General features: G+C 40.6%; 1 long non-coding RNA gene across 1 annotated transcript; it reads left to right on the forward strand.

The window, feature by feature from the left end:
• The first annotated feature begins 12,380 nt into the window (after nt 1-12,380).
• On the forward strand, nt 12,381-26,992 carry LOC112649524 (uncharacterized). The gene is made up of 3 exons (XR_003129602.3): nt 12,381-12,430; nt 20,966-21,050; nt 26,599-26,992. It is a non-coding gene; the product is annotated as an uncharacterized LOC112649524 (long non-coding RNA).
• The last annotated feature ends 549 nt before the right edge of the window (nt 26,993-27,541 follow it).

Genomic DNA, 27,541 nt, shown 5'->3' on the forward strand with positions numbered 1-27,541 from the left:
AAGTCAAAAACAACTCAAAAGGTACCCCCAAATAGAGAAATAGCTAAGCAAATTATAACACAGCACCATGATGCACGTAATTTTTTCTATGCAAAATGACAAATAGATGTGTGACTCTGGGAAAATTCGCCAAGCTGTACTCATATAATTTGTGGATTTTTCTATGTATTATATCTGCCACACTTTGACAAAATTTTATTTTAAAATTGACAAATGTATAAACTAGGTTTTTTTTTTTTTTTATAAACTAGGTTAAAACGACACGTGGGAATGTATGTGAAATGATGTTAAATGAAAAAGCATAGCACACTATACTGGGCACTCACTGATAAAGATACAAATAAATATATGTGTAAGCACTGACAAAGACTGGAAGTGAATTGGGGTGATAGGAAATTTTTATTTGTTTCCCTTTTTAAAAAAATAACAGCTTTATTGAGACATAATTCACATACCGTAGTTTATCCTTCTAAAGTCTACAATTCTATGGCTTTTAGTACGTTTTACAAGGTTGTACACCAGTGTCGTCATCAAATTTTAGAACTTCATCTCCGCAGAAACCGTTACCCATTAGGTGGTGAGTCCTCAACAACCAGTCTACTTTCTGCATTTGTAGATTTGCCTATTTTGAACATTTCATGTAAGTGGAATAATATATTACAGGATTTTTTTAAGGCTAGTCAAGCGAAGCAGTGGGAGTAGAGAAGGAACAAAGAAATCTGTGACTGGCTGTGATCAATTAATCATAAACATCACTGCACTTGAACCAGCCTACCTGATCTTCTTTGACATGCTTCTTTACCTTAGCAGAATGTTTTCAAGGTTCATCCAAGCTGTGACATGTGTTAGTACTTCATTTCTTTTTATGGTTTAATAATATTCCATTGTGAGGATATACCACATTTTGTTTATCCATTCATCAGTTGATGGACATGTGGGTTGTTTCCACTTTTTTTGGTAGTTTAATTTCTATGTATCTTTACATATTTCTCAATTTCATTGTTATAGTTGACAATTAAAAATTATATGTATTGGGACGCCTGGGTGGCTCAGCGGTTGAGCATCTGCTTTCAGCTCCGGGTGTAATCCCAGGGTCCTGGATCAAGTCCCACATGGGGCTCCTCATAAGAAGCCTGTTTCTCCTTCTGCTTATGTCTCTGCCTCTCTCTCTGTGTCTCTCAGGAATAAAGAAATAAAATCTTTAAAAATTACATGTATTTAAGATGTACAACTTGATTTAACATAGTATATATTGTGAAATATTCATTATAATGAAACTAACGCAACCATTACCTAGCATAGTTATCACTTTTTTGTCTGTGGAGAGAACACTTAAAATGCACCCCTTTGGGGCGTCCAGCTGGCTCAGTCAGAACAGCGTGAGACTCTACATCTCAAGGTTGTGAGTTCAAGCCCCACGCTGGATGTAGAGTTTACTTAAAAATAAAATATTTTTTAAAAATATGCGCCCTTAACAAATTCCAAGTATACAGTACAATATTATTTTCATAGTCACATTATTGTACATTAGATCTCCAGAATGTACTCATCTTGTAAAACTGAAACTTTGCACCCCTTGACCAACATCTCCCTGTTTCCTCTCCTCCCCTCCCCAGTAATCACCATTATACTCCTGTTATACTCCTGTTTCTACGAATTTGACGTTTTTATTTATTTTTTTAAGATTTTTATTTATTCATGAGAGACAGAGAGAGAGAGAGAGAGGCAGAGACACAGGCAGAGACACAGGCAGAGGGAGAAGCAGGCTCCATGCAGGGAGCCTGACATGGGACTCAATCCCGGGTCTCCAGGATCCCATCCCCAGGCTGAAGGTGGCACTAAACCGCTGAGCCACTGGGGCTGCCCAGAATTTGACATTTTTAGATTTCACATTTAAGTAAGATCATCCAGTATTTGGTTTTCTGCATCTGGCTTATTTCACTTAGCATAATGTCTTCCAGTTTCATCTATATTGTCACAAATGGCAACATTTTCCTTTTCAAAGACTATTAATATTCCATTGTGTATATATATTTTTTCTTTATCTATCCATCTGTCAATGGATATTTAGATTGCTTCCATATCTTGGCTGTTATGAATAGTGCTGCAATGAACATGGGAGTGCAGATTACTCTTCAAGATACTGATTTCATTTCCTCTGACTATATACCCAGAAGTGGGATTGCTGGATCATAACGTAGTTCTATTTTTAATTTTTTGAAGAAACTCTATACTATTTTCTATAATGGCTGTACCAATTTCCATTCCCACCAACATGCACAAGGGTTCCTTTTTCTCCACGCCCCTGCCAACACTTCTTACCTTTTGTCTTTCTGATCATACTAATTCTAACAGGTATGAGGTGATACCTCATAATGGTTTTGATTTGTGTTTCCCTGATGATGAGTGATGTTGACCACTTTTTCACATATCTGTTAGCCATCTGGATGTCTCCTTTTGAGAAATGTCTGTTCAAATCCTTGGCCATTTTTAAATTGGGTTATTTGGTGTTTTGCTATTGAGTTACACGAGTTCCTTATATATTGTAGATTATTTCCACTTTTTAGCTATTGTCACATTATAAATAATGCTTCCATGAACATTCACCTATGAGTTTTTGTGTTAATGTTTTCATTTGTCTTGGGTACATAGCTAAGAATTGAATGGCTGGGTCATATGATCTCTGTTTTATTGTTTGAGGAATTGTAAGCCTATCTTTCAACCATCTTACCAGCATTGAAGGGGAGTCCAATTTCTCCACATCTTTGCCAACATTTATGATTATGATTATGATTATGATTATTTATTGTTATTCTGATAGGTATTAAGTGGTATCTCACTGCAGTTCTGATTTGCATCCCTAATGGTTAATGATGTTGAGCATTTTTCCAAGTGCCTGTTGGAAGTATGTAGATCTTTATTGGGAAAATGTCTATTCAGATCCTCTGCTCCTATACTAATTGGGTGGATTGTGTTTTATTTATTTATTTTTTAAAGATTGTAGGGGCACCTGGGTGGCTCAGTGGTTGAGCATCTGCCTTTGGCTCAGGTCATGATCCCCAGAGTCCTGGGATCGAGTCCCACATCAGGCTTCCCAGAGGGAGCCTGCTTCTCCCTCTGCCTGTGTCTCTGCCTTTCTCTGTGTCTCTCATGAATAAATAAATAAAATCTTTTTTAAAAATAAAGATTTTATTTATTTACTTGAGAGAGAGGGAGAGTCAGGGAGGAGCTGAGGGAGAAGGGCAAACAGCCTCTGCACTGAGTGGGGAGCCTGACCTGGGGCTCGGTCCCATAACCCTGAGATCATGACTTGAGCCGAAATCAAGAGTCGGACGCTTAACCCAAGTCTCCCTAGGTGGGTTGTCTTGTTACTGTTTCATTGTAAGATATATATATATATATATGCATATATATATATACACACACACACACACACACATATATACTTATATACACATACACATATATATATGCACATACATGTGTGTGTGTATCTCCTTATATATATATAAGGATTGGATGCTCAATCCTTAACAGATAAAGGACTTACTAATATTTTCTGCCATTCTGTGGATTGTTATCTCACTTCCTTGATGGTATCCTTTGCCAGCATACAAGCTTTTAATATTGATGAACTCCAATTACTTGCATTTGTTTCTTTTGATTCAGTTAAGTTCCAATTAAATAAATAAGGACTAAGTACAACATCTAGAAAGAAATGGCTGCTGGCAGGAACAAGGAACAGCAGACTGAATGCTGCATCCTGTATATTGCATGAGATGTTGTTTCATCCTGGCCTATACCTGAGCTGCAAATAATTGGTTGCTCTCAAGGTGGATCTTTTGACTATTGCATCCATTTATTCAATAAATATGCCCTAGATACTATTACGCATTTGCTGAAAGCTTGGGCTACAAAAACAAAACAGTCCCTGTCCTCAAGAAGCTGACAAAGTAGGAGAGTGGTTAAGTCGTATAACCTCATCATTGCAACACTATGTATCATAATGAGAACCCTGTAAGGGGTTTATGGAAGAGTTCAGATTATGGAGAGAACACATCTGGTTGGGAATTTTCATAAAAGCTACTTTGGCTGAAGGTATTTTAAACCATGCGAAAAAAACAACCACCACTAAATCAAGGAAACCATAGCCACTGAGTAAACACAGTTAAAGGAATGTTTAAAAACTGGGCGGGAGGGCAGCCCCGGTGGCTCAGCGGTTTAGCGCCGCCTGCAGCCCAGGGTGTGATCCTGGAGACCTGGGATCCCACATCAGGCTTCCTGCATGGAGCCTGCTTCTCCCTCTGCCTGGGTCTCTGCCTGTCTCTCTCCTCTCTGTGTATTCTCATGAATAAATAAATAAAATCTTAAAAAAAAAACTGGGCGGGAGCGGGTGTGTGTGGGATTTTCCTAGATGCTCTATCTAAATTCAAACAATGCAGAGTGTTTTGTTCCCCCCCCCCCCCACTGCTCCACAAAAGTCTTCATTCTGATCTATATATCTGCATTGGTGCATTATACTTGCTGCTGATGAATGATAGCCAATCCTTTACATTTTTTTCTTATTATGAAGTTAAATTTACCACTGGTACCATCTGAATTCATATAAAAAAAGCTCTCCTTGGTGGGGGGCACCTGGGTGGCTCAGTTGGTTGACTCTTGATTTCAGTTTAGGTTATAATCTCAGGGTTTTGAGAGCTAGAGCTGGGTGTCAGGTTCCATTCCATGCTCAGCAGGGAGTCTGCTTGAGATCCTCTCTTTCCCTTTCCCCCTTCTTTCTCTCTAAAACAAATTTTAAGATCTTTTTAAAAAAAATCTCCCAGGGGATGCCTGGTTGGCTCAGAGGTTTAAGTGCCTGCCTTTGACCCAGGGCGTGATCCCAGAGTCCTGAGATCAACTCCCACTTCGGAGGACTCCCTGCATGGAGCCTGCTTCTCCCTCTGCCTATATCTCTGCCTCTCTTTATCTCTGTGTCTCTCATGAATAAATAAATAAGATCTTTTAAAAAATCTCCCAGATGATAACTAATGAATCTGTAGAGCTCAAGTATTCACTCAACAAATGACTACTGGGTTCTTACTGTATCAAGCACTGTGGGAAGAGATAGGGGAGGGAAATAACCATAAATAAGACAGACTTTCTTTCTGCCCTCTGAGAGCTTACAGTCTAGCAGAGGAGACAGAGACATAAATGTATAATTGCCATAAAGTATAATAGGGGAAATAATAGGGGAAATGCAGGGTATGTATATGTATGAGCATCTATGAGGAGCATCTAACCTGGACTTGGGGTTGATTTTAGGATATTGGAGAACATGATGTCCAAGTTGGGACCTAAAAATGAATAGGAGTTATTCAGTTAAAGGCAGGAGCTAGCAGGAAGAACTTCAAGCAGAAGGAAAAGTGTGGATAAAAGAGAGAATATAAAGTTTTTGAGGAATGGAAAGATTAGGCAATGCCAGATAGGGAAGTGGTGGTTAGGGAGAGAGAGATGAAGCTTGAGTAGAAACTGATCATGAAGGTATGGCAATGAGGTGTGACACGACCAATTTTCTGTTTTAGATTACATGGCAGCTGTGAGGAGAATGTGTAGGAAGCGAGCAAGACAGGAAGCTGAGAACTTTTTTTTTTTTTTAGAATTTCTATTGAATTCTAAGCAAGATGACAAACCTGTTTTTTTTTCTTTTCTTATTTTTTTAGTCAAGCTCTATGCCCAACATGGGGCTTGACCTCACAACCCCAAGATCAAGAGTCGCATGCTCTACTGACTGAGCCATACAGGCACCCCAAGATAGTGATGCCTAAGGGGGGCAGCAAAGGAAATTCATAATGAGTAGAATTGAGATATTATATATGAGGCAGAATCGGCAGGACAGGGAGGACAGGGTGATTGATTGGATATGATGGGTGAAAAAGTGTACTAGACTTCTCCAGAGAAACAGAACCAATGGTATAATACAGATATATAAGAGGAAATTCATGATAGGAACTGGGTCATGTGATTCTGTAGGCTGAGCTATGCCACCATAGGACATGTGCAGCTTCAAGAAGCAGGAAAGCTGTTGGCATAATTCAGTATGAGTCTCTACCAGGAACTCCAATGCCCAAGGGCAGGAGAAGAGAGACATCCCAGCTCCAGAAGCAAGAGAGATTTGCTCTTCAGCTGCCTTTTTGTTCTGTTGGGGCCCTCAGTGGAGTAGGTGATGCCTGGCCACATTGGTCAGGGTGGATCTTTTTCTACTCAGTCTACTCATTCAAATACTAACCTTTTCCAGAAACTCTCTGTCAGACACACCCAGAAATAAAGTTTTACTAGCTATCTGAGCATCCCTTAGCCCAGTCAAGTTGACACATAAAATCAACCATCAGGGATCCCTGGGTGGCGCAGCGGTTTGGCGCCTGCCTTTGGCCCAGGGCGCGATCCTGGAGATCCGGAGTCGAATCCCACGTCGGGCTCCCGGTGCATGGAGCCTGCTTCTCCCTCTGCCTGTGTCTCTGCCTCTCTCTCTCTCTGTGACTATCATGAATAAATAAATAAAATCTTAAAAAAAAAAAAAAAAAAAAAAAAAAAAAAAAAAAAAAAAAAAAAAAAAAAAAAATCAACCATCAGGGGACACCTGGATGGCTCAATGGTTGAGCACCTGCCTTCGTTCAGCTCAGGGCATGATCCTGGGGTCCTGGGATCTAGTCCTGCATTGGACTCCCCGCAGGGAGCCTGCTTCTCCTTCTGCCTATGTCTCTGCCTCTCTCTCTCTCTCTCTCTCTCTGTCTCTCATGAATAAATAAATAAAATCTCAAAAAAAAATCAACCATCAGAAGGAGGGGGAGAAGAGCCCAATTTGACGCCCACGAGGAGGACTCCAGGTCAAAGTGCTGGGGGTGGCACAAAGATGGTTATGATCTAGTCCCTGTCCTCAAGAAGCTGTCTGTCAGGCAGAACTGCTAGCACACAGTATCTTTGTGTAAATTAGAAAAGGTGCCTGGTTTCAGCCCCCATTTGCCCTCTCAGCCAGGAACTTTTATTCAGGGCACCACCAGAACAGCTTCCTGGCAGCCCTGCTATCAAGGAAGAACACAAACCACTGGAGTACAGGATTGGAGATTGACACCACATGTCCAGTACAGAAAGAGCTGAAAAAAGAGGGAAGAAACAAGAACTGGAAGTGAGATTGAACCTGGCTCTGATGGCTGGATGGGATTTTCATAGATGGAGATGGTGTAGGGAGTACCCACCCTAGGTGGAAGAGAGAAGGAAAGCCCAAGGGTGAAGGCAAGAAAAACTGAAGCAGGTTGAAGGGATAACAGTCATTCCACTTGCAGCAGTATAGACTACGGAAATGGCTTTTCCCATCTGCTCTTCCCAGTGGAAGTCGTAGGGGCAGAAAGGTTTTCGCTTCTTCCATTCCAGGTTCTTTGGCTGGTGTAAGAATTAAATTAATATGAGACAGATTAACAAGAGAAAAACAAAAGCTTAATAATGTGTATATCTCCTTTGTAAGTGGCAGAGACCAGGGAAATCTGAGTTACTCTCCAAAATGGCTGAAGCCATCACCTTAACTACCATGTTCAGCTAAAGACAAAAGATGGGGTAGAGAGTTTGGGGAAGTGACTGGGAAAACTACAGTAAACAAGGGTAAGACTGTTGATTTAAGTCATTACCTTCTCCATGGATAAACAGTGTCTAGAGACTTAAAGCCATCCCCCACTTCCTGGTACAGTCAGTGAGATGCTCTTAAAAATGGAGATTTCCATTATAAATATAAATGTCTCATACAAAGGGGTTTTCAGAGCTTTACATGCATCCATTGTTTCTTAAAAATAGCCAGCCTAGGGGCCCCTGGGTGACTCAGTCAATTGAGCTTCCAACTCTTGGTTTTGCTCAGGTCATGATCTCAGGTCATAGGATAAGGCCCTGCATCAGGCTCCGTGCTCAGTGGGGAGTCTGCATGAGATTCTCTCTCTCTCTCTCTCCCACTACCCCTCCCCTCTCTTAAAAAATAATCAGCTTAAAATAGTCAATGTGCCAAGGAGACATATTTAGGGGTGGTATATTTTGCTCCCCTTCAAACTCTTCTTAGAGCATGAGAAAAGTTGGCTAGATGATACACATACACAGACACATACATACTGAAATCCCCATAGTAATTCTCCACTTTTTCTTTGTAGGGGAGGAAAATTTTCTTCTTTTTCCTTTCTAGGTTCTTTGGATGGCCCAATAATTAAATTTACATAAAGCAGATTAACGGGAAAAATATTTAATTATGTGCATATAGTAAAACCCACAAAGACATGAGAGGCTCACAGTTAAGCAATTGAGGTTTCTGCACCATCTTCAGCTAAGAAAGGGATAGAGACCTGGGATTTCAAAGGGAGTAAGATAACTCACAGGAAGATGGGAAGAGCGACTGTTTGGTAAACAAATGTTTGCCATGTCAAGCAGAGAAGTCTTCCTTAATGTAAAAAAAAATTATCTTTGGTAATATCTTTCTTTCTAGTACAGTCTCCTAACCTGTATGGGTAGGGGGTGTAGAAGTCTTCTTGAGTCTGTTGGACCTCAATTTTTTTCAACTGGACATTACTTACATTGTGCCCCAAACCCTATCTCCTTCTATTTTTCCCTTCCAAAGCATTTTCCAGGACAGTGCTTATAGTAAATAACAAAAGATCCACTTTGGTTATTAGCCATCTAATAACTCCTTAGGATAGAGCAGTATAGGATATAACTCTAAAGGACCCAGGCACATAGCCTTGACTGCCAGGCGGGAAATTCTGAAGTTGATAGGCAGTAGAGAGCCACTAGACTCCAGTGAGTAGGGAAATGCTACTCTCAACTTGGTGTTTCAGGACAAGTAATCTGCTGGTATTTTTTAGAATGGTTCAAAAAAGTAACCTGAGCAGATGGGCAGACCAAAATGTTTTCTTAAATTATTTAAAAACTTAATATATTTCCACCAAAAAAAATCTGAGTTAGCTTAGAATGTGGAGGAAAGTGACTGTTGATATGAAAAACAAAGGCAAACGAAATATTGGAGGGATCCCTGGGTGGCTCAGTGGTTTAGCACCTGCCTTCAGCCCAGGGCGTGATCCTGGAGTCCCGGGATTAAGTCCCACATCGGGCTCCCTGCATGGGGCCTGCTTCTCCCTCTCCCTCTGCCTGTGTCTCTGCCTCTCTCTCTCTCTCTCTCTCTCTCTCTCTTTGTGTCTCTCATGAATAAATAAATAAAATCTTTTAAAAAATTAAAAAAGAAATATTGGAAAATAATTAAACTTCCTTACAACTTACAGCCCATTGATAAGTCCTTGGGACAGGCAGAGTGGCCTTTCTCCAGGAACTCAGGTGCCTCAATGTTAATACTTAGCTAGAGGTAAAAGACAACCCTAGCTTGACATTAGGCCCAGGATCCTGAAAGTCTTCTTTAACATATGAAAATACCTTTAGAAGCTTCCTTTCTCTATGCCCCCCTGCCGCCAAGATATATATTAGCAATCATCCTTCAAGTATATAACCCACTGATATACATCTGAAGGGACTCATGACTAAGGTTCTACTAGACAGTGGTGAATGACTTTATTCTTTTTTAAAGATTTTATGTATTTATTTGAGATGAGAGAGAGAGGGGGAACTGACTGGAGGGAGAGGAGGAGGGGGAGGGAGAGAGAATATGAAGCAGACTCTACACTGAGCAGAGAGGTCAGGCTGAGCCACCCAGGTGCCCCTGAATGACCTTATTCTAACAGCAGCTAGCCCCTCAAGGTCCTGGAAACTTTGCTTCCAAATTCTTTACAGACTTCCACTATCCCGAACCCCCTCCTGACTTAAAAGTACATAATCAGTCACCTGTCATAACCTCAGTGCAACTCTTTCTGTCCATAGGTCCTGTCCCCGTGCTTTAATAAAACTACCTTTTTTTTTTTTTTTTTTTTTGCGCCAAAGACATCTCAAGAATTCTTTCTTGGTCATTCACTCCCAGGCCACAACATTTCACATCAACTGTCATACAGACCCCAGTCAGACCAGGGAAAATACTCGTCCTCTCCTCATAGTGTAATGTTTGTTGATTGAAACACATAGATGAAAAAAAAGCCACTATCAAAGATGTACTAAAGGCCCATGAGAGACTAGCTCTCTTTCCAGTGATTTTTTTGAAGACACAATCAAAACATACTTTTACTTTCCCCACCTACTAAAGCCAGTTGCTTTACATACAGTATCATATTAAGTCCTCACAAAAATTCTCATATTTTTCAGCTGAGAACTAAGGCTTAGAGGACAATCAGGACCTTCTTCAACATTCCCCAGCTAATGAAGAGCAGCATGGGGATTCAGACCCCAAACTATCTGCTCCCAAAGTCTGTCTTACTAAGGCTGTCTTAGTAAGACTTTGTCTTGCTACAGCACCATGGCCTCCCAGCCCAATTCATCAAAAAAGGAAGGAAAATTAAAAGTAATCAAACTGAAAGGGACCAGAATTTGCCACCCCAAGCTATGTCCCTTTAGCACAGGGATTATTTTGAGTTGATTTTTTTTTCTTTTTTTATATTAAAGTTATTTTTTATTGGTGTTCAATTTGCCAACATACAGAATAACACCCAGTGCTCATCCCGTCAAGTGCCCACCTCAGTGCCTGCCACCCAGTCACCCCCACCCCCCGCCCTCCTCCCCTTCCACCACCCCTAGTTTGTTTCCCAGAGTTAGGAGTCTTCCATGTTCTGTCTCCCTTTCTGATATATCCCACTTATTTTTTCTCCTTTCCCCTTTATTCCCTTTCACTATTATTTATATTCTCCAAATTAATGAGACCATATAATGTTTGTCCTTCTCCGATTGACTTATTTCACTCAGCATAATACCCTCCAGTTCCATCCACATCGAAGCAAATGATGGGTATTTGTCGTTTCTAATGGCTGAGTAATATTCCATCGTATACATAAACCACAACTTCTTTATCCATTCATCTTTCGATGGACACCGAGGCTCCTTCCACAGTTTGGCTATTGTGGACATTGCTGCTAGAAACATCGGGGTGCAGGTGTCCCGGCATTTCACTGCATCTGTATCTTTGGGGTAAATCCCCAGCAGTGCAATTGCTGGGCCGTAGGGCGGATCTATTTTTAACTGTTTGAGGAACCTCCACACAGTTTTCCAGAGTGGCTGCACCAGTTCACATTCCCACCAACAGTGCAAGAGGGTTCCCTTTTCTCCGCATCCTCTCCAACATTTGTAGTTTCCTACCTTGTTAATTTTCCCCATTCTCACTGGTATGAGGTGGTATCTCATTGTGGTTTTGATTTGTATTTCCCTGATGGCAAGGATACAGTCAACAAAACTAAAAGACAACCTACAGAATGGGAGAAGATATTTGCAAATGACGTATCAGATAAAGGGCTAGTTTCCAAGATCTATAAAGAACTTATTAAACTCAACAGCAAAGAAACAAACAATCCAATCATGAAATGGGCAAAAGACATGAACATAAATCTCACAGAGGAAGACATAGACATGGCCAACAAGCACATGAGAAAATGAGCTGATTATTTTTAAAGAAAAATAGGCACAGATGATGCTCTGAAAAACAAATGGAAGATACATTTATAAGGGAAATCTCCATATGTCAGGGTGTCTCCCTGGCTGTACCAGGAAGAGGAAGAGGACCCTAAATCTCTAGAAACTGTTGTCAATGGAGAAGTCATGAACCTAATTCTGTGTAACAAAAGTACTCTTGTTTACTGTGCTTTTTCTGGTCACTTCCCATAACTGACTCCCCATCCCAACATCTTTTTTGTCTTTAGTTGGAGATGTTTTTTAAGGTGATAGCTTCAGCCATTTCAGAGAGTTACTGCAATTTCCTGGGTCTCTCTCATGTGTATAGGACATACATATGTTTTTAAATATTTTTTCTCCTGTCAGTCTGCCTTTTATTATGGGTGGGGTGAGGTGGAGTGGGTGTCTCAGCCAAGAACCGAGAAAGGTAGAGGGAAAATTATTTTTCCTGCCCCACTTTATCAAACAGTTTCTGTTATTATGCTCAAAGCAGAAATCTATCTATATTTTACCATAGCATTGTTTTCTTTTCTGAACATATCAGAAAAAAGGTTTCTGCAGCAGCTTAAAAGTCTGTGGTGCTAGGTACTGGGGAATCATTAGATCTACTCTTCTTGGACTAAACAGAAAGCACCGAACTAGTGATTCCAATAGCAATGGCAGATCACCAAGTGGATTTGAAGATGTGAAGCATTTACTTAAGAAAGAATATACCACATAGATACATAAATATTGTAGGGGATCAGGACAGACCCCCCAAGAATGTGCTACTTTGCATGTAGATTATGCGGGGTGATTGTTGCCACAGGCAGCAAAAGAATTTACCCAAGACAGAACAAAGGAAATAGAACTTTATTGGATATACTGCAATGGAGCAAAGGGCAGGATGGTAAGAAAAGACTGCCAGGAGGCAGTGGTGGGGGGTGTATTTGGGTGGGGGCATGATGAGGTATGGGAACTATGGTATTTCCTTTTTTGGTACCTGTACCTGGTTCTCAGCAGCCCATTGGTCAGCTAGGGCCTATGGCTATTTTGAGGTGGGTTGACTAATGGGCCTGTGTGCATTCAGCCTGGTGGACACTGTGGGCCATTCTACCTCACTCAGGTTTCCACTGCTCAAGCCTGTTACCTGAAAGCAGCCTCTACAGATTACTTTGAACTGAAAACACTTGAGATCCTGCTGGCTTGAGGGAAACCTTTGTCTTCCCTTAACCGCACAGAAAAATCTAAATTGGGGATCTTTCCCAGGATAAGGGTTATTAGCAGAGATTCATTTTATGTGAGTGACCCATCTGGATGGCAGAGCAAACATCTAACTAGCAATATCTGCTCTTCTTATTGTCCTGTGAAATTCATTCTTTTCCTCTGCAATCCTGGAGCCCTACCTTCTCCTTAGTTCAGGATGACGTGTAGACCTCTTTTGCCCAACTGCCTTTGGAATTTCCGTGTCTATGTGGATTCCCCATATATCTGCCTATTAAATTTTATTTTCTGTTAATCTGTCCCATGTCAATTTGTTTCTTAGTCCAGCTAGAAAGACCTTTGAAGGGACAGGAATTCTTGCTCCCTGACAGTATGTATATCTTTTTCTTTTGGCTTTTCCTTTGCCCAGTAACCAAATCAACATTAGAACCTCTCTGTGCCTATCTACACATCTGCTTTCCCCTCCCATTCTCCAGGTAAATTAGTTTGGTACTACCACCACAGCTCGTGGGTTAAAACAATTTGAAGAGTTGTTTGGGAGGCTGAGGACAAGAGGAGGGACTTGAAAGTGAACATAATAAAAACTTTTAAATAAAAGTTTTAATAAATAATAAAATAATAAAACTCCAAACTTTTATTTCAATACCACCGTTGCAAATTGTCTTTGATACTTTTCATTATTGAAGCAGAAGGAAAACTTGTCCATCTCAGGAGTTCCCCATCAATTACTTCAATCTTAGAAACAAAATAAGCAGAAATTAGACGTGATAAAATGCAAATAATTTCCTGGGCCTTATCCTCTATCCCTAAAGGGTGAAGAATAATGAATATCATCTTTTAACTGACAAGCCAATATAATGATAGTAAATCTAACTAACCCTGGGTCTGTGGTCTTTTCTGTTTTCAGAGCTGCTATATCCTTCAGAGAGAGTAAGGTCCACCTATCTGAAACTTACCATTTCCAGCATTGCACTGCTGCTATTTAAAACAATAACACCTCTTTAGTTATATGTATTGCTTTTCAGTTGACAAAGTACATTCATATACATTTGTCACATAAATTCATAACATTTTGTGTGGTTTTAAATTATTATTATTCCCATTTTAGAGTTGAAAAAACTGAGAGTCAGAAAGATTAAATGGCATTCCAAAAGCTACATAGCTAGTAAGGAGAACTAGTACTTAAAATACAGTTTCCCAGAGGTGTCTGGCTGGCTCTGTTGGTAGAACATGCAACAGTTGATCTCAGGGTCATGAGTTGGAGGCACACATTGGGTCTAGAGCTTACTTTAAAAAAAAAAAGTCCTGGTTTTCTGGTTTGAAATTGAGTGCCTGTTCCCTCAAACCCCCAGATGCCTATCCACATCCCCCTGCCCCATTCCTGCCCCTAGCCACATCCCTCTGCCCCATTCCCGTCCCTACTCACAATGCTTATAAGCTCCTGAAGGTTCCTGGTATTTCCAAAAAGCAGTAGGCAATCATCAAATTCATTCCACTGTTTAAAAATAAAAATATTTTAATTGTCTACATATTATAATGTTTTTACATTTTAGAAAACATTTCTGGCTAGGGAAAGACCTCTCCTCCTGGAGTAGCCAATTCTTAGAAATAGACAAGGACCTAGCTAGGAGCATGCCTTTGATATGCAAACTAACAATCCAAAGTCATATCTCCTCTATCCGGCCCCTACACCCCAGGAGACAATAGTCCTCTGCCTTAATCATCCCAGGGCCAGGTGTCAGACAGCTAATGACCACCCTGTAGCCCAAAGCCCACAGATATCATTCAAAGAAGCTGAAACTGTTCACCTTGCCCCGCCTTGCCTTTCCTGCCAAAACACAAGGAAGGCCATAGCCTAAACCTTCCCTTTGCTCCTTTTTCTGCCTCTTGACCACCTGGTGTCTCCCTTGTGACCCTGGGAGAGGGCATGTGCCTTTTGTCTTTGGCACCTGTAAGTATACTAGATTTTGTTTTCCTGAGTCTCTCCTCTTCATCTTGTGGCTACAGCTCACCAACCATCTCATAAAAGAATACAGAATATCCGCAAGCATTTCTTGAGCAGCTACTGTGTCCCAAACCATGTGCTAGGGACTGGGGCTGGCAATGGTGAACAAATCACACATAGCTCCTATCTTCAAGTAATGCATGATTTCATAGAGGTAAAAGACAAGTAAACAATCTATTACTTAGCATGGTATCTTGTACATGCTAATAATAGCACTTACTATTTATTTATTTATTTATTTATTTATTTATTTAGATTTTATTTTTAAGTCATCTTTACACCCAGTGTGGGGCTCGAACTTGCAGCCCCAAGATCAAGAGCCACATGCTTCACCAACTCAGCCAGCTAGGCACCCCAGCACTTAACTATTAAGTGTATCAGATACTAAGCTTATTAAGGTATTACTGTATCAGGAACTACTGTAAGCAGTATGTATTGTCTCAGTTAACATTGAAAACAAACCTATTAGGTAGGCTTTATTACTGGTCCAACTTTACAGATGAAAAAACTAAGATATAGAAAGGTAAAGTAACTTGCTCAAGGTCATACAGCCAGCAAATAGGGGTGCCAGGATTTGAAGCTTGGTCTGTGTGACCCTTGCCCTCTACATCATGCCAAGTCTAATAGTCCACCTTTTTTGTTGATGAGAAATAAACCTTGAACAAAAATGCTACCTTTTATTGCTTATCTCAGGCCTGAGACAGCCCCACAGTAAATGGGATTGTGTCTCAAAGCCTTACCCCAGATTGTACCAAGGTGACAGCATTCTTGAAATTGTATCATCCCAACAACTTTAGAAAAATAAATACCCCCTTTTCCCTTCCACATTTGTCAATCAACAGCAGCCCATTACGAACATCAAGACTTGGATTTATATTAATGTCATCACATAAATTAAAAAGAAATACACTCAGAGCTTGACTTTGGTCCCAGGAGAAAGACACTTTAAAAATGGAATGGCTGTCTCTCCTGAGTTCTCTTATTCCAAATCCATGGCCTCATAAACACCAGCCAATATTTGACAGCAATGTGATTTCTGTCGCATATCACAATGAAATCAAAACCACTCAAACATGTGCAAAGAAAACAGTTCTCAACTTACTTTCATTACCTGGAGACCAATTCTGAGTTGGCTAAGACAAAATGGACCACACAATATTTTCCATATTTGATCCATTTTAAAAGGAATCTCACATTTTCCGGTGAAAATGACTATTTGGAACAAGTAAAAGTCACATTAAAGCCAGGGAAAAAGGTTAGATGTCTCCTTTACAATTTCCACGTACTTTATAGTAAAAGATAAAATAATATTATGTAAAAATTGGAAATAACAAAAAATTAAACTCTTACCCTGGGTGCCATGTCCGGAATGCCACTCTTTGTGTGCATGGAGAGGTCCTCTGTAGCCCTGTCCATAGGTAATCATGTTCTCCATAATTGCATTTGTAGTGAATATACAATGTGGTATTTTGCTTTTATCACTTGACATCGTATAATGTATTTTTGGTATTGCTACTTAGTCTTTTTAATTATCATTTCAACTTTTTCAAAATAGGTTGCATTAATATTCCATAAAGTAGTGGGACCATAATTTATTTACCCATTACCCTGTTGTTAAACCTGCAGGCTGTTTCCAACTCTTCAGTATTATAAATAATAGACAAATGAACACCCTCATTCATGTAGGGTTTTCCCCCTATTTCAGAATATTTCCTTGAGATAAATTCTCTTTAGTGGAATTGCCAGGCCAATTATGTTAAAGAATTTCAAAGCTATAGAACCAAATGGATCATTGTTAGGCATATCTCCTGCTCATCCTTCAAAATCCAGCCCTGTTTCCATCCTTCCACTCCTCCCTACACTCCACACATAGTGACTTACTCCCTTATTTGTGGAAGACGTGTTATCTTGTATAGACCTCGGTTACAGCATTCACAGTGCATCCTTAGTCAACTTCTTTAACTTCTCTAAGCCACAGCCTCCTTGTCTGTAAAATGGGGATAATCATACCTAACTCAAAGGGCTATTATTGCAAGGATTAAAAAGTATTGAAGTTCATAACATGGACATAATGCTTAAAAAATGAAAACCATTATCAGAGGGCCTGGGTGGCTCAATCAGTTAAGTGTTGGACTCTTGGCTTCTGCTCAGGTCATGATTTCATGGGTCCTAATTTCATGGGTCATGAGATGAAGCCCCATGTCAAACCCCACATTGGGGGATCCCTGGGTGGCGCAGCGGTTTGGCGCCTGCCTTTGGCCCGGGGCGTGATCCTGGAGACCCGGGATCGAATCCCACGTCGGGCTCCCTGCATGGAGCCTGCTTCTCCCTCTGCCTGTGTCTCTGCCTCTCTGTCTCTCTCTGTGTGACTATCATGAATAAATAAATAAAATCTTTAAAAAAAACCCACATTGGGCTCCACACTCAGCAGAGAGCCTGTTTGGGATGCTCTCCTTCTGCCCCTACCCTCCACCCCCACCCCTGTGCACTCTCTCTAAAATAAATAAGTATTTTTTTAAAATGAAAACCATTATCATTATATCATACTGCTATTTTGTAGTTACCAAACTACTTGACTGTGCATTTTTGAGGGGAGGGATCATGTCTTGGTCATCTCTGTGTCCTTGGCACATAGCACAGTGCCTGGCACATAATACGCATTCAACTAAAATATTTATTAAATACTACGAATAAATGAATATGGGCATAAATGAATGTTCATTGAAAAAAATTTACACCACCACCAGCACTGTTTTTAAAAATATTATTTTCGCACTACATTTACCAGCACTGAGTATATATGCTTGATATCTATAAAGAAAAGTAAATTTATTTTTCATCGTGTTCAAACATGTCTATCATGTTTCAGTAACGTGAAGAATACATACTATTTGGGAATAAGCTTCAAGTTTTTTTTCTGCTGAAGAAGATTGGGGATTCTGTACCATAATTATGGTAGCACTAGCCACATGTAGCTATTTACATTTTATTTTAAATAAAAAATAAGAATAAAATGAAATTTAAAATTAATTTCTTCAGTTTCACTAGCCATGTTTCTTTTGTTTTTTAATTTTTTTTAATTTATTTATGATAGTCACAGAGAGAGAGAGAGGCAGGCAAAGACACAGGCAGAGGGAGAAGCAGGCTCCATGCACCAGGAGCCCGACGTGGGATTCAATCCCTGGTCTCCAGGATCGGGCCCTGGGCCAAAGGCAGGCGCCAAACCGCTGCACCACCCAGGGATCCCACTAGCCATGTTTCAAATGCTCAATAGTTACATGTGCCTAATGGCTACTATATGGGGCAAAATTTCTGTAGGTAACTCTGGATATAATCCAAAAAGAATTTCCTGTTTGGTTTTTTAAAGCATTTAATGATGAATTTGCAGTAAAACTTACTTAAGAAGTTATATTTGATTAATTTTAGACTAAATAGACTAATTTTAAAGTCAGTTAAGGGATGCTTGGGTGGCTCAGTCAGTTAAGCACCCGACTTTTGATTTCATCTCAGGTCATGATCTCAGGGTTGTGAGATCAAGCCCCATGTCAGGCCTACACTCAGTGTGGAGTCTGCTTGAGATTCTCTAGTTCTCTCTCTCTCTCCCTCTGCCCACCCCCACTCTCTCTCAAATAAATAAATAAATCTTAAAAAAATAAAATAAAATCAGTTAATATCCCCTGAAGATTTACGAACTGTGGAGTGAGAGAATATGGATGAGCAGTTTGAGAAGCAGTAAGAAAAAGACAGAATGATATTAAAAATTTGCCATACAGTATCTCAAAAAGTTAAATGTAGAATTACCACATGACCCAGAAATTTCACTCCTATAAATATGCCCCAAATAATTGAAAACAGCTACTGAAACAAATACATGTACACATATATTCATAAGCAGCACTATTCACAATAGCCAAAAGGTGTAAATAGTTCAAAGACCCATCAATCAATGATTGAATAAACACATTGTAGAATATCCAGATGATGAAATATTATTCAGCCATAAAAATGAATGAAGTATTGATCCATGCTACCACTTGGATAAACTTTGGAGACATTATGCTGAGTGAAAGAAGCCAGACACCAAAGATCACATACTGTATGATTCAATTTATATGAAATATCCAGAATAGGTAAACAATAGAGAAAGAATGAAGATTGGTAGTTGCCAGGGACAGGGGAAGAGAGGAATGGGTGATGAAAATGTTCTGCAACAAGATAAAGATGGTTGCACATCACAGGTGTACCAAATGCCACTGAATTGTTCACTTAAAATGGTTACTTTCATGCTATGTGAATGTCATCTGAATAAAAAAAAATGCCATAGGTGTTCCACAAAGTGAATCATTGGCACATAGATAAACTGTATTATTATTCCAACTACAAAATGGGCAGCGGTTTCTTTAGCTGGGGTTTGGCAGAGCGAAAGAGTTGTAGACTAGGGAAGGTGGTCCTTGGAGGGGATCTGGTCAACATCAGGTCTCTCTGGATAGTGTATTTCCAACCCCCCACCCCTCTGCCCAACTCACTCCAGGCATATCTTCTGTGAAATTTATGGAACAAACACAGTGTCTGGTTGGTATAAGGCTAGAGGAGTGGAAGCAATAATTGGAGGAGAAAACAATAGAAAATTTCCAGGTGGGACTATCTTTTGGCTATAACCAGGGGAGACTAGGTGATAGGGCTGAAAGAGGTGGGAATGAAGAGAGCTTTTCTTGCTCAGAGTTCCTGTACTGATCGAGGCCCTTTAGAGCCATAGATTAGAAAGCAATATTTTAATGTCCTTGGTCCTGGGTTTGATCTCTGTGTTAAGCCAATAGCTTAATTCTATTGCCTTAATTTGGTTCTCCAAAGTTTGTTACTTGGCAGTGCACTGCCCTGGTGCTCAAGCAGCCTGGAGGCTAGTCCTAGCTCTGTTGGTGATTTACTGAGTGACTTTAGCAAGTTCTTTCCTCTATAGCAGCCTCAGTTTCCACATCTGCAAAATATTGGTCTAAAAGATCAAGTTTCCAGGATAAGCTGAAAGTGCACCATATTCTTCATGAATTTGCAGAAGATAAAACATTTTATCTCTTGCTCCAACTAACCACCTAAAAGTATTTGAAAAGATGGAATGACACATATGGCCATCCAAGACCCCTTCAGAGAAGAAAGCCTTTTATATGATTGGGATACTCCCCTAATGCTCCTAGAGTATCCTCCCTAAAGGACATGAATAAAGTCCTGCAAAGTAATTCTGTCTCCCTTAAAACCTAAACATGCTACTTAGTCGGTAGGTGTGAGGCTTCATTGTTCTCCAAGCAGTGGCGCAATGTGCACTGAGCCATCCAGACTCCACCGTCCAGCCTCACCTGTGACCAACATTGCACTCACAGATGAAAGATACACCTCGGGCAGCCTGGGTGGCTCAGCGGTTTAGCGTCGCCTTCAGCTCAGGGCGTGATCCTGGAGACCCGGGGTCCCACGTCGGGCTCCCTGCATGGAGCCTGCTTCTCCCTCTGCTTGTGTCTCTGCCTCTCTCTGTGTGTCATAAATAAATAAATAAATAAATAAATAAATAAATAAAATCTTAAAAAAAAATACACCTCATCCTGCCAATCGATGGAAAATAAGGAGCATCCTACAGCTTGAAAACCAGAACTGGCAATTTGAGAGAGAAAAAAATAGGGCTGTGAAAACAAGCCCAGGAAGGAAAAGATGACCAGGTGCTCCCACTCTCCATGTGGGAAATAAGATGGTGGCCATCCTGTGGAGACTATCAGGGAGCTAGTAGGGCCAAAAAGCAGCTAAGAGTCTGGTTAAGTCCCAGTTATCTGAGACTACAAGTAAATTATGGCAGCATCAGGAAAATATCTATGTAGGAAGCTTGCTTATACTCTCTATAAAGCATTCCTTTGGGTTCTCTCCTTCATGTAGAGCAAAATAATTCGCAAATGTATCTGCCTGGTCCAACTACATCTAGAGGAATTCTTTAAAGAAGTGCTTTGTTCACACTAGGGCCAGACTGTTAAAGGAGGAACGTGTGGGGGTAATGGTGCTCATAGCATTAACAGTTGAAATGAGAGGGCCTCAAGGCAAAGAACCCAAGCAGGCTGAGTCAACCCACCGGGGCAGCCCTTCTTCCCTTCCTAGTAGATCTGCCTATAGTTTGTTCTGCTTGCCTAAAACCCTGGAGAGGTCTGCCCTTTATTTCAATAAAATCTCCCCACTTCCTTCCAGTGCCTTCCTACCTCATCTAACTACAAATCCCTTTTGGAAACCAAGAGAGTCATTTGCTTTCCTAGATGGAGTCAGACTTCCATAGGTAAGTTCCGTAGGTAACATCTCTGTCTCTCTGGGTGTAATCCCCATTTATGAACTCAGCTCTATTTCTTTTAAAGACCTGTCATTCTTTGCCTTCAAATAATTCTGCCATACTAATTCTGGCACTTCAGCTTTGTCCCCAGTTGAAGTTCTCTCTCTCTCTTTGCCTACCAACCCCCAACCCCTTGAACATATTCCCAGGCCTCACCACCATGTAAACCTGTAATCTTTTTATGCCACTATCCATATTGGTTTATAAAACAGAGGTATGCAAGACATTGGAAAGAAAAATGGCACCTGTCAAATACCAAACCCTATGAAATGCCTGCACAATTTCACTTTTCACCTAGTAAATATCCAATTATTTTCCAGAATAGCTCTTTCCAGAATTCAAATCTGTTTCCATTAATATTAAAAGTTTAGAGGTCTGGGAGAACAGGAAGGGGCTGATTAAAAGCAGACAGGGTTCATTATCTGGTTAATCACAATCCAGCATTTCCCACCCCCATTTACCACTCCCCCACCCCACCCCCCAACACAATTGTTCTGCTTCAGAAAAGGTCACACTAAAATTCTGCAAATAAAACCTTATCCTACAACAGTTCCAAGGGTGGAGCTCTATTTTGGAGGGTTTGAGACTGGTATCATTATAAAAGAAATTGATTTTATACCATTTCACCCGGGAAAGAAAATATCTCCCAAAGTATTGCCTACCATTCTGCCACACAGAGTGGATGCCCGGAGTTTGTTAGAGCCAGGCTCTGCCTGAATGTGAATCATGTGATATTTAGAGTTGCAAGTGCTTCTTGGAGATTCTCTGCTTGTTTTAGTAGACAGGGAAACTGAGACCCAGAGAGGGATGGGATTAGGACACTTACCACTGCAGGCAATGCTGGTGTGTGGGAAAAGTGCCGAAAAGGCCTAAATTGAATGAATTATCATTTCTCCATCTTCAACATTTCCATGGGCCATATGTTAATGGCTCATCTTTTATTGCTCCCCTGAGAACTGACTCAAAGGCAAAGCCAAAATGGGTATTTTAATGCAAAGCATATTAGGAGGCCAGAAGGCAGGAGGAGGTACTGTCTCAGGTTGCCTGGCTGCTTGGCTGGGAAGGCTTTGCTCCAGGCCTTTGGGAGATTACTCATTCAGATGCTCATGATGCCAGTGCCAAAAGGAAGCTGGGCTAAAGGCTAAATACCAGGATAGCGCCCTCCCTTTCCTTGAGGGCAAGTGGAGTTATGAGACAGGATCCCAGGAGGTGCTGAACAGCCTTCTATTGCCACGGGATTCCCTAAAACTCTTTTAGGGATTGAGACTTCCAATGTGGAACTTCCATGGTGAGACAGTTTAAAAAGAGGAGGGGATTGATTTCTCAACACGATTTTTAAAAGTAAAAAGAGAGACACAAGGGGAACTGGCTCAAGAATAAGTACCAGCCAGTGACCTTGGTAGTGTCCTCTCTCCTCCTAGGACTAATCGAAGTCATCTCTTAGACCCCTCCTATGTTGCTGGTGAGAATGTAAAATGGTGGTTCTTTAAAAGGTTTAAAGTAGAGTTGCTATGTGGGCCACTCCACTCTGAGGTATCTACCTAAGAGAATTGAAAGCAGAGACTCGAACTTGCACACCCATGTTCATGGCAACATTACTCACAATAGCCAAAAGGTAGACACAACTCAAGTGTCCATCAACAAATGAATGGATAAACAAAATGTGGTCTGTCCATACAATGGAATACTATGGTATCATTAAAAAGGAACGAAGTACTGTCCATGCTACAATGTGGACGAACCTTGGAAACATGCTGAGTGAAATAAGCCAGACACAATAGGACAGATATTATATGATTCCACATATGTAAAATATCTAGCATAGGCAAATTTGACAGACAGAAAGTAACATGGTGGTTGCCGAAGACTGGGGGAGGGGTGAATGCAGAATAACTTCCTTTTTTTAAGATTTTATTTATTTATTCATGAGAGACAGAGAGAGAGAGAGAGAGAGGCAGAGACACAGGCAGAGGGAGAAGCAGGCTCCATGCAGGGAGCCTGATGTGGAACTTGATCCTGGGTCTCCAGGGTCACGCCCTGGACTGAAGGCGGCGCTAAACCACTGAGCCACCTGAGCTGCCCAGTAATTCTAATTTTAACTTTTTGAGGAACCACCAGACTGCTTTCCAGAGCAGCTAACCAGTTTATATTCATGCTGGCAGTACAGTTTTGCCACATCCTTGCCAACACTTGTTATTTTCCGTTTATTTCATTTATCTAATTATAGCCATCCTAATGTTTAATGGTATCTCATTGTTCATTGTGGTTATGTGGCTGCCCTGTCTTATGGGTATCATGGTCTTGATTTCACATGGAATACTTTAGTGTCTTCTTCTCACGGTTTTAACTGCAGACAGGTCAACCTGTGGTTGGAAAGATGAGTCTTTGAGAGACTCTGCTCAAAGAAAGCAATGACTCCCTGTGCTGCCCCCACCCCCAGCCATACTTCTCCTGTCAGGGAACTAAGGTCTCCCTACCAAGATTCTGACCTAGTTTCCTTCCACCACAACCACAAATCCACATAGACTCCATCACTTCTCTCTCCTCCTACTTTGAAATTAATCAAACATACTCATCTTACTTCTAGGCAGCAAATGGCTGCTGGGTAGATATGTCCTGATGGCAAGCCAGGAGCTCCCAGCCTCCCAAAGGGGACTAATGAGAAGCCGATGTGTTTGTCACCTGTAGGCCCATCTATCATTTCTTCCCAGCCGTTGTCCCTCAAGGAAAAAGCTGGATCTGGGCTCCTGCAAGGATTCTCTTTTTATCTTCTGGTCAACAAACTTGCTGTGGAGGAATCTCGTTTTCCTTTCTCTGCTCAGATACCTGACATCCTGGAGGGGTGGCATGGACATGAAGAAGAAAAGGAGTTAATAATACAATAACATTTATTTGACGGGCTGTGGGACAATCAATAGACTAAGGCCACAATCTACTCCTCACTCTGGAGGCTACACACATTGCCAATTTGAGAGAGAACTAGAGAGCGTAGACAAAGCCTAGAAGTAGCAGAGGCTCAGTGTCAGCCCCTCCCTTCCACCTCTAGATGCAACCTTCCCCCACTCACCAAGTGTGCTAATAGCCATGCTGTACAGGCTCTCCCTCCTCAGGCTTCTCTCCTCTTCAAGTCTTCCCCTCAGGGCTCGGCTCCAGTGGCATGTGTGAGTGCATGCATGCATGGATCTCAGCCTCAGATGCACAGTAGTCCTCTCTGGCTGCTGCTAACAACACAACACCGGCAAAAGGTGGGGAGCTTAAACGACAGAAATTTATTTTCTCAGAGTTCTGAAGGTTGGAAAGTTCGAGATCAAGGGTCTGGCAAGATTGGTTTCTGTTGAGAGCTCTCTTCCTATCATGCAGATAGCTACCTTCTCACTGTGTCGTTACAAGGCAGGAGATGGGGAGAAGAGAGGGAGGCAGGGAGGGATGGAGAGAGAGAGAGAGAGAGATCTTTCTTCTCTTACAAGGCCATAGTCCCACAAGATTAGGACCCCATCCTTACAACCTCACTTAATCTCTTAACCTCCTGAAAGCCCTGTTTCTAAATACAGTCAAAATGGAGGTTAGGGCCACAATATCTGAATTTTGAGAGGACACGAGTCGATAGCAGGTGCTCTACCAAGTTCTGTGCCAGTGCCCTGTGGTGGCTGCAGATAGGTAGGCTCTGCTATACTCATTAGGCATTGGCAAAATTTCTCAGAGACTGCTCAGAGCACAAGACCCCAATAGACTAAAAACTGGCTCCTGACAACTAATTGTTGACACACTCACTAAGCCTCTCCATGCACCCCCTAACATTTGAGGGGCTCAGAGCAAGAGTACTAACAGAGGTCCATATACCATACAACTAATAATTAAAAATTGTAAGTCAAGGCAACAAATTATTAAAATATATTCTATGTTCTATGTTCCATCTCCTACTTTGACAACTATACTTTTATAACAACAAAATCAATGAATATGTATGAAGTGATTTTTATACTTTTGAAAGCCAGTAAAATATCAACAACTAAATTTAATTATGATTGTGCATGTCTGGATATTCTTCTTTTTTTAAGTAGGCTCCACTCCCAAGGTAGGGCTCGAACTCATGACTCTGAGATCAGGAGTTGCAAGCTCTACCAACTGAGCCAGCCAAGAGCCCCTGGTTATTCTTTTGATAGGCCAACAATATTTAGATAAATCATAACTTAAGGATATATATAACTGAGAATTTATCTTGTATTTATTCCATAAAATTTCTTTTTCTTGCCTTTATTCCAGTGAAATTCCTGTTTGTATTATATGTTATAATCAAGATCCTTAAAAAAATAAATAATCAAGATCCTTCATATAACTTGTAGAATTGTCAGTTATGATCTAAAGCAGGAGTCAGCAGGGAAGCCTGGCTGGCTCAATCAGAAGAGCACGCAACTCTTGATTTCGGGGTCATGAGTTCTAGCCCCATGTGGGGTGTAGAGATTAGGTAAATAAAAATAAAACTTAAAAAAATGTAGGGGTCAGCAAAATTTTTCTATTAATGGCCAGATAATAAAAATGTGAGACTTTGCAGACTCTAAGGTCTATCTTAACTACTCAACTGCCATTAGAGCCCGATGCTCTGACAGACAATATTTTTTAAAAAGAAAAAAAGAAGGGGTGTGGTTCTGTTGCAATAAAATCTTATTAGGGTGCCTGGGTGGCTTAGTAGGTTAAGCGTCTGACTTCAGCTCAGCTCATGATCTCAGGGTCCTAGGATAGAGCCCCATGTTGGTCTCCCTGCTCAGCAAGGAGTCTGCTTCTCTCTCTCCCTCTCCGTTCACCCCCTCCACTCATGCTCTGTCCTTCTCTCTCAAATAAATAAATAAAATCTTTTTTAAAAAACTTTATTTACAAAAATAGGCAGCTTGCCTGTGGGCCATAGTTTGCCAACCCCTGCCAAAGGATTAAAACAGAAAATGTAATTGTATGAAATATATAAAATTTAAACACATCTTAATTAAAAAAATAAAATACCTGTTCAAATTATTTAAAATATTTTCATGCTTTCAAAAAACTTATTTTTCTAAGGTATTCAAAATGTTTTAAAAGGCAAACTATAAAAGACAAATAATACTAAAATTTTAAGTTAAATCAATTCAATAATAATAATTAATAATTCAATAATATGTAAATTATTTTATTAGACCTGAATTGTCATTTGATTCAATCTAACTACAAATGTTTATAGAAATAATACTATCTGCAATTTTAGTATTCAATGCTCATTGGAATCATCCTATACGCATTTTATCTAGACCTACATAGACACAAATTTAAGAGTGATATGAATTATTTACTATTGCAAAATGTCCCTCAGTCACCAAGTACAACTGTTGTAAATCCAATGCTAATATGTGAATGCATTCAGAACCATAAGGTGAAAGCAAGGAAACAATTTGCTATGCAAGAATCTATTGTGGTTATGTTATCAGAAAATGAGGATTTTATGAATTAATTTGTCTTTTTTTAACCTTAGCACTCAAATCCCCTCTGGACTCCATCTCTGACATCAGCAGCTATACAACCCAGAAATCTTCACAATATTCAACCATATTTTGCTGTTGTTACCATTGTTGGATCAGAAAATAGGCCAAGAAATGAAGAAATGTTTCCCAGGAATATGAATAGAGTTATTCATAAAGATAGCTGTTTAGAATATGGATCATTGGGATCCCTGGGTGGCGCAGCGGTTTAGCGCCTGCCTTTGGCCCAGGGCGCAATCCTGGAGACCCGGGATCGAATCCCACGTCGGGCTCCCGGTGCATGGAGCCTGCTTCTCCCTCTGCCTGTGTCTCTGCCTCTCCCTCTCTGTGATTATTATCATAAATAAATAAAAATTAAAAAAAAAGAATATGGATCGTTAGTTACAGAAACATCCATGTGTCCTTATTGTCATTCATGCATTCATTCATTTGGTATGTGAGATATATCACAGCAGTGTACTAGAACTGGCTCCTACCAGCTTGGGAGAGCCAGTTGGGAACATCTCTTTCCAAATGTGGGTTTGGTGACATCACAGTGGTTGCTGGAAACCAAATGTGGTGGGACTATTTACACCATGAAAATCAGCAAACACTACAAACCAAGACTTTCTCTTACCCTCCGTACCACACCCCGACCCTCCACCACAGACATTTATTAAACATTTACTGGCATACCACTGGAAAGGTGGAGTCTTTTAAAAGTGTAAAGTTCAAAAAAAAAAAAAAAGAAAAAGAAATAAAAGTGTAAAGTTCAGGGCAGAGGCCCTTCTGGCCCAGGTGTCAGTGTAGTACTGGCCTTATCAGGACTGATTATACAACTTTGGGGCTTATACAAAATAAAAATGTGGAGTGCTTTATTCAAAAAATTTTCAACAATTCAGAGTGCATAGTTGGCTCAGTTGGTTAAGCATCTGACTCTTGATTTTGGCTCAGGTC

The sequence above is a fragment of the Canis lupus genome, chromosome X, assembly GCF_003254725.2.
Source record: "Canis lupus dingo isolate Sandy chromosome X, ASM325472v2, whole genome shotgun sequence".
NCBI classification, from domain to species: domain Eukaryota; kingdom Metazoa; phylum Chordata; class Mammalia; order Carnivora; family Canidae; genus Canis; species Canis lupus.